At 38.6% G+C, this 19,818-nt stretch overlaps 1 protein-coding gene across 9 annotated transcripts in view; it reads left to right on the top strand.

Annotated features, from left to right (window-relative positions):
- Positions 1-19,818, top strand: part of DTNA (dystrobrevin alpha) — a 234,632-nt gene that overhangs the window by 113,574 nt on the left and 101,240 nt on the right. The gene's annotated exons all lie outside the window — the stretch shown is intronic.

Below are 19,818 nucleotides of genomic sequence, written 5' to 3'. Positions count from 1 at the left end.
TGTGTTCATAAAGCACCAGTTACTTGTTGATTCTCTCTCAGTGAATGTTGATTATTATCAGAATTGAAGCTGCAATTACATTTATACTTTGCATAGGACCAATTGTTGATGTTATTCAGAGATACTAATTGACCCTCACCCACCTTCTTTCATATTGTTGCCTTGTGCCTGATAAAACAACCTATTTGGTGCCCTACATACCTGACTGAAATTACAAATTGCCAGAGCCCAGCACTTACTTGGTGTCTGTGAGGTGAAAAGCATTGGAACTGAGGAGCTTTCCCTCTGGCAGACCTTTCCCATAAGGAAAGCCTTGTCACTCCCAAAGAGAAGCTGTTCTCAAGAGAGGTGCCTTGATCCACCTGCCTCTAGTTCATGTGGTCACCTTGTGTGCACTGCTGGGCTGGCTGGGGGTCACAGCTTCTTCAGGTGCCCCACTGGGGCACCAAATGAATTTTGAGCTGTTAACATCATTAGCCTTTCATTCTGATCTGGAAGGTGACCTTTGGAGGTGCTGGGGGAGCCTATGGCAGTGGGTCTGGGCTCTTATCTGTAGGGCAGCCTTCCTAAGGTAGGAAGGCATACCTCTACGAAAAGATGTAGAAATGAGGTATACCCTAAAAATGCATAATATTTATTTCTGAAGTGCCCTTACATGCTTTTGTACTGGAGACTTGGAAATCACTTCCCTAACTGCCAAGATAATGTGTAACAGAAAAGCAAGTGTGGTTTCTGTGCTTTGAACACTGAACAGTGATCTTTGGAAAGAAAAATCTATGGGTGAATGACAGAAGGTGATAATGGGGGATTGTGAGCACAGAGACAGGGCACTACCTGCTTCTGAAAGAAGAAACCTCTTCTTAGAGCTGCACCATGTGTGATATTAGGAAGCCAGCTCCTGCCATGCTGCCTTTTTCATGTTGTTGCTGCAGCTCAATGCTGAGTCTCCTTTTCATAGTGAATTTATTACAGCGATACATTAAATGCAGGAAAATGGAATAATCCTGAACCATGATTAGAAGCTAAAGGAGGAGTGTATTTTAAGCGATGCATTAGTAGTTGGGTTTTTTTTCTCTGAGTTGGTAATATGAAAATCCGTAAATCACATAAATAACCTAAAAGACTAAAAGCAGAACGAAATAATTATTCATTTTGGGTCAGGTTTTGATTTTTAAGAGCCTAAGCGTAATTACTCTGGCACAAGGGACCTTCTGGTGGTTTTAAAGCAAACAGAGCTGGCTGCAAAAGAAAACTGTGCTTTCAAACCATGAAGTGTACCGGCCTGGGGGAAAGCAGTGAGAGAGATTCCCATGAGTTGGAGCATCACCTGCTTAGAGTTGCACTGGGTCTGGTTGGTTGCAGGCTTAGGTAAGTATAACAGTCCCTGCTGTTGGGAATAAAAGATTATTCTCCTCTATTTTCTTTAAATGCCTGAGTTATGATTAATATACACTAAATCACTATGTTTTGCAACCTAAATAAGAGTTCTAAGTCAAAAGCTCAAGAGCTCAAGGAGAGATTGTAAGTCGACATAGATGGATGTGCATGGCTAACAGTGAAGCATGTTCTTTGCAGGGCTTTTTTTCCAACCTGCTCTCTCCTCTCTCTCAGTTAAACAAGGGTCTCATCTAAGCAGATTTAACTGAGCTGCATGGAGAAAGAGATGTGATTTAAAACTGCTGAAATTGTAGGAGTCTTTAAGACAGAGAATGTATCAGGGAGGTGCAGAAATAGATCTTAATGTTCAGAAATATATTTTGAGTAGCAGAACATCCCAGGCCTTTAAGTTTTGAGTGAAGTTCAAGGATATCCTTCCAGAAAGTCAGTTCAAAATGTAGCCAAGCTATTCTGTTCCCATTTGCCTTTCTAAAGCCTAGGAAATAAGAAGTTTATTCAGCAGTCCACCAGCGCAATTAGTTCAGAAAATTTTCTTTGTTTTGGGGCATGACTTGGCAATGTACAGAACAGCTATGGATCTGAAAATAGTGAGCCAAGGAGCAGAAGGTGCTTTTGCACCCTTTTATTAAGCTCATATAACTGCATTTTAACTTCTGAACAAAACCCAGGATAATACAAGGTTGTAAATAGCATAAGGACACCATTACAATGATTGATTATCAGTTTTTTAAAAATAGTATTAAATTTTCTATTTACCTGAAATATCCTACCCTTATCCATAACGCCAACGTTTTATATGTAAATTTTAATTTCTAACAGCAATAACTACTCTCTGTGCTGTATTTTGAGTATTACTACATGAGAGAATTTGTCTTCATAATGATGTTTCTGATGTTAACTGTCAAGTCAAGGTATTTATATTGTGCAATTGTACCTCTTGGAAGGGCCTAGTAAAAATCCGAAACCCCATTCCATTTCTGAAGCTGCTCTTTGAGGCAAGTAACACCAGGGCTGTGACTGCATCTCTTTGCAAAGGGCAGGACCAAGTGAGCTACTGCTAATTAAAGTCCTGTCCCTTTAAATTTCCTTTGTGTCAGATGAAAACTTGGTATTTGAAAACACCTGCAAGCCAGGAAGAAGAGTTTTAGGTGGCTATGCCCACATTTTACAAATAACGTCTCCCTCTCTCCTTTGATTTAGTTCATAAAAATAGAGAGTATTTTAAACTTCTCTTCTGGGAATGTCCAATGCACTCTGTGCTTTTGATCCTCTTTTTGTCTGTATTCACTGTTTGCTAATTACACTTTTTGTATCAGAATTCTGGACAGCTAAGGGATAGATTACTTTCATTGGAAATCAGTGACTGAAATGATTACATCAAGGTCATTAGGGTAATTTCCTATCTTTGTAAAAACAGCATATAATTTTTAATCCAAAATTATCTAAAGTGGATAAAGATGTGGAAAAAATGAGCTGATAAAATGATGCATACAATCTCCCAGAAGTGACTGCTACATAAGGATGAACAAGATTGTGTAGTTTGTAACAAATGCCACCTTTTTCATTGAGAAACTTACGGTTATTAAAGAGCAGAAGTGACTGTTGATCCACACATTGCTGTCATTCCTCTCTTATCTGTTGTTATTTCTGATGTTGCTGTTCTGTTGTCTTGGCTCTCCCTTGATTGTGAATCTGTTCACATTACAATTTAACCTTGGAGCATTCTAATTTTAACAGTTCAAGACAACAAAACAGACAAACATACAGACTAGGCTCTGTTTTCGAAAGGTATTTATTTTCATTGCCCAGCTTGATTTTCTGGACAGAATGAGAACACTGTGAAAGTGGACATCTAATGGGCATCTTACAATATCTCCAGAAATAGAGTTATTATAAATCACAGGTCACTTTTGAAAACACAAGCCATTAAGGCTGAAATTAAACATAGGTCAAATGCTGGCAAAATTTACTTCATTGTCATTGAAGTCATTGAAAGCCTTTCCATTGATTTAAGTGGAACTGAGATTAAACTCTGTATTTATAGATAAGATTTTTTTTTTCCCACATGGACATATGCACCCTTTCTACTACCTCCTTTTTTTCTCTAAATGTACTCTGCTGGACCAGAGCCACTTAAAAGTTCATGACCTGTAGGAAGTATGCCCTGCCAGCAGCAGAGAAGCATCAACTGGTGCAGGCCAAGCATGGCTAGGTTTGTCAGCCAGTGCCTTTTGTTCACAAACGAGAGGGTATTGCACTTGACAGGGCTGCAGCAAGAAAATCCAGCTAGATTTCAGCAGGCTTCAATGCCCACTGTTAAGAGGAGAGACTTTAGACGTGTTTACTGAGGCTTTTGAGTTCAGCACAAGACATTTTCCATAAGACGCTGTACAGGCTGCATTTGTCAAAGTTTATTGTTATAGCAACTTGTGTTGGATATCCACTCGAGGGAGCAAGTTAAGCAATAGCAATACTCAGAGCAAACGGCTTCTGACTTTTAGAAGTGTTTGTTTCTATGGAGACATGTTAATTTTGCCCTTTCTCTGTGGCAAAAATCAGAGGAGCAGAGTCACGTCTGTCTTGTCCCAGGTGCTAATGCTGAGAGAGTTTACCTGGGGGCCTGCAAGGAATGGAACAAGTACTATTACATTTTACAGTGGACAACCTCAAGGGATAAGCAGGAGTTGTAGCAGGATGCCATGTTTTCAAAACAAAATTTACATTATTTATTCCTCACAAGAGAAATTTGTCACAATATGGTGCTCCAGGACTTAATGGTAACTCTGACCAGGAGTCCTGAAATGCAAAGCTCTCTGTCTGTTCTTTGTCATTCAGGCAAAACTTTGGCCCAGACTCTGAAGAAACCTAAACCCATTCTTTTAAATAACAATCATTTACTTTCCCACACAGTTACCTGCTTGGAATACAAGAGAACCACTTACTGGGAAAAAAAAAAAAACCAGAAAAAAAAAGACATTTTCCTTTTTAAAAGTCACTCTGTAAAAGGATGAAAGGTATACACTAAGGTCCCTTTCTTTCCAAATCTCAATAAATATCAGCATGAATTGATGTGTGATATACTGAAGTTTGTATTTGTTGCCATAAGATCCATGACTTGAAGAACAAGTAAAACACCTTTGTACCTGAACAAAGATGGTCCAGATGCTGTATCTTGCTTGGAAGGACAGAAAATGTATGTAGAAATCTTTTTCATGCATAGAGATATAGAAGAAAATATTATTCTGAGTAGCTGTTGCCTGTGGGAAGTTCAAAAATTTTAATTTTAAAAGGTTTTCTACCCCCTACATATTCAGGTGTTACCTGTTTTGCAGTCTGTTTGCAATACTGGAGAAATAAATATAAAACAGACGTGTTTTTATCCTGATGTAACAAAATGTGTGCAGATGTGATTTCTGTTTGTTTGGTGTGCATGAGGAGAATGGGAACATTTGAGAGAGTACTGTATATGTTGTTTTTGTAATCCTTTGCCATGTCAAGGACTGAACAGTCAGGACGAAGAATATGTGATTGTCATTTGGATCCTAGCAAATACGCTCTTCAAGTCTGATAAGGTGTTGATTTTTTTAAAAATGTTTGTACCTAGTTTTTCTGTTGAAGTTTCAGAGGTGAACAGAAAGCATTCACATATGGATTTGGTGCTTAATATTCTTCCTTTTCAGAGTAGCTCGCCTAAAACTGTTCCAGTGTCCGAGTTTTTGGCAGTGTTGAAGAATTCAGCTGCTATAATGGAATAGTCCTGACAGAACCAGCAACTTCCAGGGGCTTAAAAATGTTGATTTCCTTTTTAAGTGCATTAGTTTGTTATTTCTATGTGTATGCATTTTTATAGTTTTATAAGTATGTAATCTTGCAAAACTCACAAGCTTTTTAATGATTTTTAATCTCCTCCTCAAGAGAACGACACTATTTCCATCTGTACAATTTCAGCAGATCTGCTGAGGTTTAGGTATTTCTGTCTGAACCCTGAGTATTTTTCTTGCATAGCTAGCATGATTATAAAAGGTGCATCTTGATTCTCTTCCAAATGCAAGTTCTTGAATGAAAATAAAATTCGAAGGGATCCCGTTACGGGGTTTTTTCACACTCATTATTTTGACCTTATTAATGCTGTAGGTTATTTATAGCTACACAACTGCTGTGTTAAAACCTTTGCAGGTTGATTGACTCTATCAGAAACGGTGTTTGAAAGACTTTCAGGGATGCTGCTAGGTGCAGTAGGATCTGCTCCACCCTGACTTCTCACGGACCATTTGTGGCCTCTGCTCTGGGAAGCCCATCTCGTAGGACTGACTGCAAATGCCACCTCCAGAAGGACTACCCTGTACTGTTTTTCTGCTGCACCCAAATCTCAGTGGTGTTGTGCATTAGAAGGTACAGCCTTAAATAGCCTGTTGCTGATATAGTAAGGAATGACTAGCACTTGATACAAACAAATCTCATGCTGGACACTGCCAGTAGAAGTCCTTTCGGTGCTTCTCAACTGCAGAATAATGTGTAGGCAAGGAACATTACCAAAAGGCCTTTGTCAAGTATTTCAACACTCTACAGCATGTAAGTCTGTTGCAGACAAAGGTGTTTGTGCTCTCTAGCTGCTCTACAAATAGGATTGAGTGGCAAAACGCTAAATAAAATTTTTAAAATAAAATAGTAAGCAACTGGAGGGGAAAAAAGCCTCTCTGACCTTTGAAGTCCCTTTTTCTACTCATTTGTGTTGTAAAACCACACTTCCATAGGCTTTCTTAAAACCAAGCCTGCAGCTAAATATTTACCCAATGGATTTTGTTAAATCTCTTTCAGTGCCTCTGGAAAAGGATTCGCGCCTCTAATTCCTAAGTACCTTTTGCCTCTGGGCATCTGTAGTGAAATGCAGGTATTAGAAGAACTGAAATCGAGTTGGGATAACTGATAACCTGTGTCAATAAGCAATGGATTGAGAAGACAGAATGATCTTTTGTCTCTCTGGGATTTGAAAATAGAAATTTTTGAGCTGAAAAGCCATTGTGCAGATAATTGTTGAGAAGTATTTTCAGTGCCTGTTTTCAGCCTTCCTGCATCAGTTAAGTACCTGTTAATTTATCCCAGTCCAAAAATGTTGCCCACCAGCACCACTTTGAACAGGTGAAAAACACCTGAGAAGGCACTTCTGCCAAAAGGCTTTATCAGCTCCCTTTTCTAGTGGAGGGGCATCTTTCTAACAACACAAACACTGCTCCCAGTCACCCTGTGTCTTCAATGCACCTCACTGGTGTATAGGGTGCTATGTTATAGTCATCTTTCTCACAGGTAAAAGGGAAACTTGGCAATTCTTCCATCTTTTTCATGTTTCAGCCTTTGGCATCCATTTAACACAAGGGAGAGATCTGAGCCCAGTGCCCAAAATGCAGCTGCATGGTTTACTCCTTTCTTTTGCTCTGTGTTTACACTGGAGTCTACACTGAGCAGTCTGTTCTTGGGCGTCACAACTCCATGATCTAACACAGAGGAAGTCCGAGAAGTCAGAATTCAGTAGATGCAAATGGATGGTTTGTGAGAGAAGGGACAAAAGAAAGGTAATAATGAAGGCAGAAAGAGCAATGGGGAATAGGATGTTTAAGAAATTTATTTATGAAATATGTAAGAGGAATAAAATAAATGCACAACTGAGGAGTGGAAGATGAGCCTCTGCTGATAAAACTCTACTACATGCTCTTTTATACCATTGAAAGGCTCATCCAGAAATAATCTGGAGTCTCTATTTCACCTCACTGAAGATAGCGTTGAGCATACAGTGTATGTTTCAAGGATCTATTGGGATAGTTTTAAAAAGCCATAGACTGTAGGGCATTCACCGTATCTCTCAAGAGACTGTCTAAAGTCTCATACAGCTTTCACTCCAGAGTTCCCCAGTTGAGATCAAATATTTTCTGTGTTTAAATATCATTCCTGTTACTCCTAATTAAACCCTAATTATCACACCTTATCATTCTCTCCTTGATATGAACAGCAGATAGCTGGTTTATTGCCAGCTCATTGGCATCTAACAAAACTCTATAGGTCTGATTTTATTCTCTTCCCAGAAATTAGGCTCTCCAGTCTCAATCCTCCGAGTATTTTCCCATCTCTCCACCTCTCTCCTTCCACTCAGTCAATGGCTTCTAGACAACTTGGTGCCTAAACCAGAATGTTATAGTTGAGTGTAGTTGAACCAGAGCCAAACAGAAGGAGAAGGTTTCTTGCTTCCTACTCTGATGTGATGTGTTTGATAAAGCAGACGAAAAATACACTGCTACTTTCTTGCCAGAATACTCAGAAGAATATTAGACATGGTCTTGGAATTAAGCAAATGGCACCTGAAATGCGAATGTACTTACTCTTGTTTGCATATATCATTAAGCAGCTTTGCTCAAATCTGCTTATTACTAGCTCAGATTACTTCAATTTAGATGCATCTGGACCAGTTTAAAAATTGTCTCCATTTATCAGCAGGGTTCAAATTGGACATAGTTTTGTCCATGCAGTGGTGTGGCAGTTCTAACTAACAGGGATTTTTCCTCAGGTCCAGTTTCTGGTGTTCTCTGAAGTAAGCTGATCTGAAAAGCACTCTGAAGGTAGTGTCTGCTGACTCAGCACATGTGCTTCTGAGGTGGGAGGTATTCTGGAGCTACCTCCTGGTCATAATTGACCAGGTAAATTGTCACCTGTGACAGTGAATCCAGGTACATTTTTCTTGTCAGATTTCAAGTAGGGAGGCTACTTCTTTCTGCAAGGATTCATGTAATACTCTTGCTTTTTTGGCCTAAGTGAAATGCCCCTGCAGTAGCCACAATTACTCCAGCCACTCTGTCTGGGCTGCTGTGGTACATGGTTTTCTGTGTTCAGTACTTCGTACTGGAAGTATCCATACAAGGTTTTATCTGCTCAGAACCAACACATTTCACATAATAATTAGCTTGTAACAGTTTGCATTGGTATTCTCTCTCCCAGAATATGCGGTGTCTTGCAGACTGCTGGATACCGTAATATCCCATGCTTTTCTTTAGGGTGTCTGTGTCTTCACATCATCGCTTCCTCTTCTTTTGCCAGCTGTGAGGCTTTCTCCTAGTTGATGGCTGTTGATTTTTAGTGACTGGTCTTTGTGGAATAACTGTAAGTGTCGTGGATCTTGGAACTGATACCTTCACAGCTGGCAGTTCTATGACTGGAGTTGCTCCCTGGAGTGGTTTTTGAGTTGGTTCTCCTAGAACTGCTGTGTTGTGATAGAAGAAAAATGAGAACTTTTCAAAGGAAGGAGGTATTGAAAAACTAGTTTGAGAATATCTAGTCCTTGGTGTAACATGACAGAAATGTATAGAAGCATAAAGTGCTGTGTGACTGTCTTGCCTGTTTTCTCAGCTTTTGTTTCCTGTTGTTAGTGATACAAAATCATTTTTACACAACAGTTGATGCATTCTGTGCATGCTAAAGCAATGCTTGTGTAGGAGCATGTTTCCTGTCTTGACTACCCTTAGCTGAGTGTTTCTAAGAGATGCACTTCATTTTACATGAAATAAAATCTTCAACAACCATTTGGAGATTTCAAATCACATCAGGAATCTTTGCAGCAACAGGTGCCAGCTTCCTTAGCTGTGCTTCTTCTGGGCTTTCCTGTGCTTCCCTTGGCTTTCTTCCCAATCCCTTCTTGCCATGAGAAAGGTCAATTTAGGACACTGACATTTCTTCAGATAAAAGTGTGCTTACAAACATACTTCTAGCAGCTAAGATGTTTATGCTGTGTTGGAGAGATTTTTATAAACTAAATGTTCTTTTGCAAAATAATTAATATTGTTTTATTAAAAATGTTCCTCTTCAAGCATATACAACTGTAACTCGTTTAGCAAGGTCCAGCCAGTGTTAGATGTAATGTGCATATCTGAGAAGAGAGAAACAGATCAGTGAATTGCATGTAGCAACCTGTTTGTGCTGTGTCCATTTACAAGCATCACCAGCCATTATCTTTGCATTCAATATTTCAAGCATTAGCTTTCTGTTCTGGCTTAGTATATGAGACTATTTGCTACATAATTATATTGTATTTCATTTTCTTCTGTATGCTATTGTAATAATGACATTGGCTAATAAAATAATGTCAGATTTTAATAAGGTTAAAAGTTATTTGGTATATTAGATATTTTATTTGAGAAAACAAACTAGCCAATAGTGCATATCAAGCTGTCCTTTTTTGTTGCTTGTTTGTTTGCATTTATTTTAATTTCCTGTCATCCTTCACCTGTTGAAATGAGTGGGTTTTCTCTTTAATTGTTTTAAGTTACTACAGCCCTCCACAGCAATAAGTCTAGCATATTGATGTTGTAGTGAGGGTATAAGATGCTTCACTTACTATATATTAAATGGATAGTTTTGAAAAAAAATTCTACTTCTAATAAATAGCTACACCTCATTAATCACTGAAATAAATTAGCTAGACTAATGTGAAAGGGTATGGTAATACTGGAAGAGAGTACTCCAGCAACAGAAGGCATGCATTTTCTGGGAGGCAGACAGAATGCATTTGCATCAAAGACAGTTGTGTAAAGGAAAAAAGCTCGTGCTAGCCTTCTGTGGTGGGATGCTTTAGGAATAGCCAGTGAAATATGAACTGGCATGAATTGTAGCTATCTTTGTAATTTATGAGTGCCCTGAATAGCATCTCAATATACATCCAAATAATGAAGAGAAGTATGAAAAGGAGAAAGATTATTCTGTTTCTTAACATACTTCAATTCTTTAATTTCTTTTGCTTTCGAGGTGGCCTCAGTACTCTATAAAGTTGCACATCACATGCAGAGGAGGTATATTCTATGTTCTGTTATGTGACTAAAGCTTGTCTTGTATTGGGAGATATTCTGATTCCTCCTTGAAGTGCCATTTCCAAGTGCATTCCCTTTTATATACACAGTTTGTAGGCTGTCCTTTTTTGTTAGACGTTTATTAAGGACTAAATAGAAAAACCTTGAGCCTGATTCAGCAGTCAGTTGCTCTTCAGCCAAGTACTCAGTTGGCACAATGGAATTGAAGCATGTGCTTTGAGTTTAGCGTGTGTGTAAAGGCTTTGCAGGATAAGGACAGACTAAAGAAAGCTTTTGTGGAACTGGAGCCACCTGGTATCGCTAGCTTACCTGTTCTCTTTCTGCTGTATATAATGACTGTACTGCTGTACTGTTTGTGTGGTTATTTATGGGAATGCAGGCAGGCACTTATGGAACAAGAATGTACAGAAACTGATTTTAATCATCCTGAGTTTGGAAGAGTTAGTGCCTTAACTGAATATCTTGTGGACTGTATTATTATAGCTAAGGCTGCCTAGTGCAATCATTTGAACAATGCATGTGGAACTTCTTTTTCCACCACAAAATTAGAGTGTTTCCTTTAACGAGGTACTTGAGAACAGAATTATGAGGAAGAAGCTGACATCTGCTTTAGAAGAACATTCAGCTGAATGCAGTCACTGAAGTGATCAAGTTGTGTCACTCTTACCCAGGTCATCAGGCCACTCACAGAAGGGATATGGCCAGGTAAAAAAGAGAAATCTCATATTTCCTCATATTTCCCTGACAACTCCTAATTGCTAAAAATGCCTTCTTCAGATATTAATTAGATCAGCCTGTAGGCTGCTCCTACTTGAATTAAAGATCTGATTTCTCTCTGCATGAGATTCATACAGACTCAGGCTTTCATTGTCTCAGAGGGTATATACTTAACCCAGGTACGCTCCTAAATGTGTCAATTCCCATCTTAGTGCCATTCTTCTGTCCTAGTGCCTGCTTCTACTGAACTTCCAGACAAATTAACAGCTAACTATGAAAAAGTGTATATAAACAATTTCATCAGTGCCTCATCCTTCTTCAATTTGTAATTTATTTTCCACCTTTCTACCAATTAGATCTGGAGAGACTTGGATTTCCATGGAATAGTTTTTAAATATTCTTATTTTTAAGCTGTGTAGTTTAAATATTGTCCATACTTTTTTTTCCTATGAATCCCTTTGTTATAATATTTAAGAAAGTTGAAAAGTGAAAAAAAAAACAAAGGAGTCTTATTTCAGACAGAAAGATGAAAAAGTTTAAATTCTTCTTGAGTGTCAGTTGAATAAAGGAAGAACTCTTCATATCTGATAAGGTTTTTTCAACTTCTCTAAATCAATGGCTCTTCCATTAATTGTTTGGGTGGCAAAACATTTCATCAGGGAAGGTGGCAAAAGTCTACCACTGCTCTATTAACTAATTTGTTTGAGTACTCACACTACTTAATTTTGGTGAGATTTGCAGTAGTTGCAACAGATCTCAATAATTTAGATTGCCTAGGAATGTATCTTCATTTTGTTTATTTAGTTGTTTTTATAATTCTAAGGAGATGAAAGTACCTACTGTCCTACAGCAAAAAATCTTCAAATCTGTATTTCCAAAAACTGACAACTAGTATCATTAAAATTGCCAGAATTCGGGAAATGCTTCCTAACACAGTTGTGTCACTGACAGCTTTCTAAAATGAATTTGGGCTTCATTATGGTAGCACAAGAAAAACTGAAAGATCCCTTTGACTAAGTAGGAGCTTAATTATATTTGAAATTCTTCAATCTCCTTTCTGCCTCTACAATGGCAAATAAAAGGACCTGAGAGGCGACTAGATTACCAAAGTACCAGAGTATCAATTAAATGCTTCCTGCGAGAATGTCCTTACAACATTTTATCCCCTTGCCTGACTAAGTGAAAGAAGTAGAATTGCAAATTCGAACATTCAAAGGTTATCAGGTCTTTATTGATCTTGTTTTTTAGAATAGTTTTAAAGAAACGTGTTTTGAAGGAAAAACTGCCATTTGGGTGAAATCCCGCTCCAAAATGGTAAAACTCCATAAAAGTATTAACCCATCAGACAAACAGATTTGGTATTGTATATTGTAGCTTTTTTGTCTGAGTTTTGGAGGTTCTTTCCTTTTCTGGAATGTGTTTTGAGTGTATAACAACGCAATTACTATTAGTGGACGTTATGTCTAACTACCCCTCAGTTGAATTAAGGCTCTTAAACATTGTGCATGAGTGTAAAGGAAATCAGTATATTTTTAATTTGTTTTAAAATATTTAATAGAACTTAGACAAAATAAAATTTTAAAATTGCATTGGAATAGAACTTTGAAAACCTGTATTTAAATCTGTACCAGCTAACTGGAGTCAGTCCCTAATGTTTATCAGAACTTTTTATCAGAAGTGATGGCAATGAAGCATGGGAGAAAATTTTTTTGGAGATGACCAAACTTATTTTATTGGGTAATTTTATACTCTGAAAGGATGAAAACATATTTGAAGCACTGAACATTAGTTTTCTTTCCTGTTTCATTCAATAAAGTACTTTCTTGTCAGGAAGACTGACTCAAAAAGAGCATGGCCAGAAAAATTTATCTAAGCAATGCCTGTAAGACAGCCTTTTAAAGTTTCACATATATATTTTCTTAAATGTGTTTTATATCTGGAGTAGTATGATTCTCTAAGACAAGCTCTTGTTGCAGAGAAAAGCTGAAAATTATACTGTGTAAGTACCCATGAAAAGCAGAAAAATAAGGATTTTGGTATATATTTTGACCTTGTTAGTAACATTTTGAATTCCTAAACTTCATAATGCCTAGTGCACATAGTAAAGGACTGATGGTTCCTTTGTCATGGCATCCTCTGGTGAAGTGCTGATTCTATACAGTATGTGTGGCCAGACTTTGCGAACAAAGATTTGGGAAGGGCTTTCCCCATGTGGGTGTGCCCTTCCAGCCTGAGCAGTGGATATTTTAGGTGAGGCGCAGCGTGCGCAGAACTGGCCCCACCGTTTAAGTCCTAAAGTCCACCTGCCATGGCCGAGCGAGCTTGGACAGTGACAGTGAAGTCCTCGGGACTGTCACAGCACCCGGTACTAACCGGGGCTGACCCTGCTGAGCATCCGAAGTCTGACGGGATGGGATGTCAGGGAGGCATTGAACTGCCAGGGGACGGTCCCTACTGAGACTCGAACTCAGGACCTTGGGATTCAGAGTCCAAAGTGCTCTCCATTACACCACGGGACCACCCTTCTATACAGTATTCAATATGAAATTAGTGTCTTTTGACTCTCATGTTTTCTGTCCCCAAAATTACCTTTTGGCTCGTTGGATTTTTTTTTTAGTGATGAATCTCTTCATACATGTTTTTTAAACTTCACAGATAAGATTTGCATAGCATTCAAACTTCCTTGAAGACTGTGCATTATGAAAATCAGTTGCAGTGGGTGCCTTATTAGGCATTTTTGACAGTTTCCCTCTAAGGATACTGAACTCCCAAAAGGGGAGCTGATGAAAAATATGTGGGAAAATTTATTCTTAAAAATAAAAGACAGATTTCACCAAAGGAGTAAATGAAGAGAATTTTTTTCTTTTTTCTTTTAATATTAAATTTTTGAAATATTACAAAGATAAGAAGAGGCCAACTTGGTGAGACTCGTGTTGTTAGCAACAGCTTTTGTTTTCCTTCTTCACTGCAAAAAGCTCATCTAGATAAAATACAAGCAGGCATTATAAGTGCAATGCAATTATACCCAGCCTCAGGAAAGAGCTTTGACCAATTTTATTACAGTGTCAAAGATTAGTCCTGGAATGTAAAGCTGAGAGAGACCTATTAGAGATCTGCTTCATTAAAACATGTGGAACAAGACTTTCATAAGGCACCAATAAATCCATTATGGGGAAGAGGCCTCTGAAATGGCCCTTTATGATTCTCATTATTAACTACAAGGATTGCTGAGATTGGTGACTTCACAAATATGGTTTTATCTAGCACTCACTGTCCCTTTTAGCTCTCTATTTTCAGTCAAAATTCACTTTGAAATAAGCAGTCATAACTTTTCTAGTTAGCTGAACAGTATCTACCTAACAGGACTGAATTTGGAGAATGTGGAAGAGAAAAAGAATCTATAGAAAGTCTGTACTCTCATTGCTACAAATCCTTCATGAAGACCACTCCAATCCTAGCTGCCTCATAAAGTCACTGTAAGCTAGACCCTAGCACGCTCTTTCATTTTCATAGATCTAAATTTCTGATGCTGGTAAATCCTGAAAAGAAATAGCAGTTTGTTATGTGTGGAGGGCATTTTAAGCTGTCCTGAGCAATGGCAGACAAGAAGCCTGTACTGCTGAAAAGTGATACTGTTGTCTGCTCAAAGCTGGGTTTAAGTATTGACCACCTGCATAGAAAATAGCATCAGATTTGTCAACAACATAAAAAATAGCCACTGGGAAACCAGGACATTTCTCTGCATCTTGATGCTTTTAATTCCCAGAGATACCAAAGTGAATATCTAACATTTGACATTTCATGGAAGGAAAAAATAGCCCTTATTAGGGGTTCAAGATTTCCTCCTGAGGGAATTGCAGACTGCTCAGATAAAGGATCCTGGTTGATGCTTTCTAACAAATGGTGGTATCTCAAGATACTACTGTGTTTACCAGTCCTGTGGTGCAAAACCTCCATCTAGAAGTTGCATCCCAAAACACTCCCAAGAGCTTCAGAGCCCTGGCAAGCTCAACTGGACAAGACTCAGGCAGAGGCAAGGGTTTCTCTTTTTCCTCTCTGCTTGCTTCGATGGAATAAACAACTTTTATCCAGCCTGAAAGACTGTCAAAAGTGTGGCCAGCCAGGATTCAGAGCTCTTTTGTCAAGTGCACGGCTGCGTCACAACCATCACATGGGACTTGATAAAATTTTCATGCCAGAATTAATCAATTCCAGTGGACAGTTTTCCTCACTGGCATGCATCCTGCCTCCCTGGAGCACTTCATCTGTCACAGACAAACAGGATGGGGATTTGTATGTATGTATGTATGGCCAAACTTCACGAACACAGATTTGGGAAGGGCTCTCCCCACATGGGCATGCCCTTCCAGCCTGTGCAGTGGATTTTTTAGGTGAGGCACAGCGTGTGCAGAACTGGCCCCACCGTTTAAGTCCTAAGGTCCATCTGCCATGGCCGAGCAAGCTTGGACAGTGACAGTGAAGTCCTCGGGACTAACTGGGGCTGACCCTGCTGAGCATCCGAGATCCGACGGGATGGAATGGCAGGGAGGCATTGAACTGCCAGGGGACGGTCTGCACTGAGACTCGAACTCAGGACCTTGGGATTCAGAGTCCAAAGTGCTCTCCATTACACCATGGGACCTCCCTGGATGGGGATTTAAGAAAGTGTTAATGGAGTGACTCTTCTCAGACCCATCAAACTGTGTGTGCGCATGTTGGGTCAGGAGTGTTTGAGTCTCCTGAAAAGTGTATGGAACTTTCCAGAGGAGAGCACCTTCTCTAGGTATACAGACAATTGCTTCTTTTGGTGGTGTCATGGTTTAATCCCAGCTGGTAACTAAGTCCCAGACTTAGTCGACTTATTCTACCACCACCACCACCACACCTGCTGGTAGGGAAAAGCAGAAAAAAAGTGAAACCTGTGGATTGAGATAAGAACAGATTAATAATTGAAACAAAGCATAATAATAATAATGAAAATAATAATAAAAAGAGAGAGGAATACAACATGAGATAAATAAGTGATGCCCAGTACAATTGCTCACCACTAGCTGACCAGTGCCCAGCTCATTCCCAAGCAGCAAGCAGCAATCAGCACCTCCCAGCCTATTCCCTCCATTTATATACTGAGCATGATGCTCTATGGTACGGGACGCCCCTTTGGCCGGTTTGGGTCAGTTGTCCTGGCCGTGCTGCCTTCCAGCCATTTGTGCACCTGCTCACTAGCATGGGAAACTGAAAAGTCTTTAGTTTAGCATCAACTAAACAGTGTTTTATCAATATGATTCTCATACTAAATCCAAAACACAGCACTGTACCAGCTACTAAGAAGAAAATTCACTTTTATCCCAGCCAAAACAAGGACAGATTGGTTTTTTGGAGCCAGTGAATTAGTTGTAGCAGGCATTCCTTTTATCTTGCACAGAGATAGCTCAAGAAATGGAAATATACTATTTGTGAGAAGAATTACATAAAATGCATCATTTACCCTATAAATACTAAAACAAGAAGAACAGTTACGTGTGAGAAAGATTATTACAGTATTCATAATCCAAGCAAAGGAAAGAAAAATGAGGCTTTTATTTCTCACCTGATGCATATTATATGATATTCCCTCCCAGATTTTATAAACCAAAAAAATGTATTAAAATATAGACCAACTATGTTTCTGATACATGATAAGCATGAAGACGAAATTGCAGTCAAAATAGTTCCAATCAAACTACATTCTTCCTTTATTTATTCTTCTAACACTTACTAATGTCATAAAAGTTTTCAGGTTGAAATGTGGGTAAAAATGAAACATTCATGGTATCTTTTTCAGATCCTGGAAACTTGATGCTTGGAATGATTTCTGCTCTGGAATGTCTGTAATATGTTGACGCCTTAATACCATGCTAATTGGTACCTTACTAATTAGCTCGTGACAGGAATTCTAATTAGATGCAGAGTAGTAATTCTCCTTACCTGCAGTGGAGGAGCTATTTTCTGGGGAGAAAAGTGAAAAGAAAAAGATAGTGAAAAGGATACGTAGAAGACAAATATAATCTAATCCCTACTAGGAGAAAAGTATATATTAATTAACATTTTTCAAAATTATGTCTCTGGTAATTCTGTTTTGTAAAGCACATTAAAGTTTGCTTTGTGATTTACTCCTTTCCCCTACAGAACAGATTGCACTTTTTCTTCTGTGACTTGATATGCGCTATGAGAAAATGAGAAATATTGGAACATGACTGAAGTCAATTATGCTCAGAGCCAGCCTCAGGGACTGAGCTGGATGCATCCCAGGCTCAAAGTGTGGGTCTCTGTAACCTGAGTTAAAGAGCAGAGCTGTGTACCTGTGGGCTGGATCACAGAGAACAAGACTGGAAAGGGAGATGCCCAGCACCATGACCAACACCATTAGTTGAGCCCAGGCTGTGGCACATTCTAGAGTTAAAAATGCATGTGAAAACCTTGGAAGTGAATTCTTGTCAATGATGACTCGAAAGTAACAATACTGATGAGCATCATCTGTCATTTTTCTTCTGTCAGGAAAAGGTGTGAAGGAGGGATAGAAGGCATCTGTCTGGAAATACCGCCCTACCTAATGTTCTAATTATCTGAATGGAATTTACCGTGTTGCAGAATATTCTAAGATGGTCATTTGGGATGAAGGCTATTTTAAAATCTGCATATCTAGTACAAGAGTCTTAAAATACAAAGTTTCTTCCCTTTCCAAGGAAGACTGAATTGTGTGTTTATAAATATGAAGTTATTTGTCAGGCCTGGTAATCCTCATAAGCTCCAGCAGTGAAAAGGGTGGTTCAATTTCAGAAGATAATGGGACATTCTGAAAAATGATGATCAGGTCCAGGCAACATTTTTATAAAAGGAGGTAAAAACAGTGAAAGTAAAGGGAAGATGAATTGCTGAAAACAGAAAACCAGTTGAAGAATTTTTTACCCCACTGGAAGAACACTTTAGAAATGGGGTCTCTGAAGGAAGTGGAGAACTTGCTGTACAATTTGCATGATATGAAAAATACCTTTTTTACTTAATTTTGACTGGGAAAATTGTTCCAGTGGTGAATAAGGTCACAAGTGAACCACATTTCATTGGATGCTCTGTAGATATTTAAAAGCAACAGCTAAGGAATATTTTTCTCCAGGTGACAGTATGAGGAAAACAAGAATAAAGTTGCTTTTGATAAAGTTTTTTATTAAGTTTGCAGCAATCACTGTGAGACAGTGATTGTTTGACGAATGTTAGAGAACATTAGTGTGGAATGAAAACAGCAAATTATTAAATGGAGAAAAATCTGAAATATTTAAGTGTAAATTCTATCAAAAAACTGAAAGAGAAGGAAGTAATCCTTGTGTCAAAATCAAATTAACCCAATCTCAGTCAAATAATATGAGTAGTATATAGTCTGAAAGCAAGCTGCACATTGTTTGTAGAATAATTCTGAATATAGGACAACTCAGAGAAAGTTATGATGGCCCATGACCAACTCTACAAATAATAAATGTTCATCTAAAATTGTATTTGCTCTGAAGTATTCATTCAACTGCCCTGCCTGGTAAAAGATGCTGTCTTTTCAAAGGGCTTTATTAACCCACCTTTCCTATGAGATCTGGTCATTTACCATGGCAAATTTATCACCTACTATGAGTTCCGTTGGAAGCAGAAAGGAGCAGGGAATTCAAGCTGAAGTTAGTGAAATTTCATTGTTTTTAATTTTTTATGGTCAGAGACTTAAGGCTGATTTGTGTAAAAAATATATTACTTCTTTCTGTCTAATTAGGATGCTGGTTGGGTCTGGCATACCTTGAGGTGTATCTTGTTTTGCAGGTAGGTGAGTCTTCCCTGATGCCTCCAAACTAGAAAGACCGCAGCTACTTCCAGATCAGAGCATGTGTGACCACTTCTGTAAAGCACTGTACTGAGAGCTGTTGTTCCTGCAGAAAGGCAGGATATATTAGTTCAGACTTAATGCCATGCTACACACATCTGTATCATTCCTGGCCAAATAAGAGCAAAAGGGTGAATTTGAATATACCTGCAAAGATGCTGCAGCCATACCCTTTGTCCCCTTCCTATTGAGACTGCTGCTCACATCACCAAATGTTCACCATAGATAGCACTTTAGTAGAGTCTTTATCAGTACTCTGAGAATTGAATAGGCTATTTGGAAAAGGCAATTATAATGTACCACCCTTTCATTTGAACAGTGCATTTTGAAAGGGAAAAAAAAACACAGAGCAAAGCACCTCTTATGTGATTTCCTTTCTTTGAGAAATAAAGGCAGCTGTTTATCTTGAATTCTTTGGTGATGGTAGACTTCAGCATCCAGTACTTTTGTCCTTCCTATTGAATACCTACAGGGGTTTGCTATGGGATATGGTGCAGTACTTTTGATTGCAGACTTCTACAGAGCATCTCCCTTATAATCCAGGTAGTCAGACGTTATTTTACACAGTCTAGTTGACATGAGGATGTAGATTAAAATGTGGGTCAGAAGCCCTAACCAAACGTGGCAGACAGGAAACAGTATTGGTTCCCCAGAGCAATTACCCATAGGAAGTGGTGTTGCTGACACTAGTTTAATTTTTTGAGTGCTGCTATAGATGTTTATCTTTACTCTGAAGGCTTTAGTCTTTTATGGTTTGAAAGCTGGCTGTGAAGGAAGCTGTCTCTTTTCTCTCTGCTCTATCCAACAGCAGTGCTCTTCAAAATATTCAGAATATTTTTATATCTGAAAACTGAGGCAGAATATATTCTTACTTCTGAGCCTTTTTCTGAAAGTCATGTAATCAGAGATGTACTGTCTTGAATTTGAATGAATGTTTGGAGCATGTTTGCATGAGTAAAT

The sequence above is a fragment of the Pithys albifrons genome, chromosome 4, assembly GCF_047495875.1.
Source record: "Pithys albifrons albifrons isolate INPA30051 chromosome 4, PitAlb_v1, whole genome shotgun sequence".
In the NCBI taxonomy this organism is placed as follows: Eukaryota; Metazoa; Chordata; class Aves; order Passeriformes; family Thamnophilidae; genus Pithys; species Pithys albifrons.
This window is presented reverse-complemented; position numbering and strand designations above follow the sequence as displayed.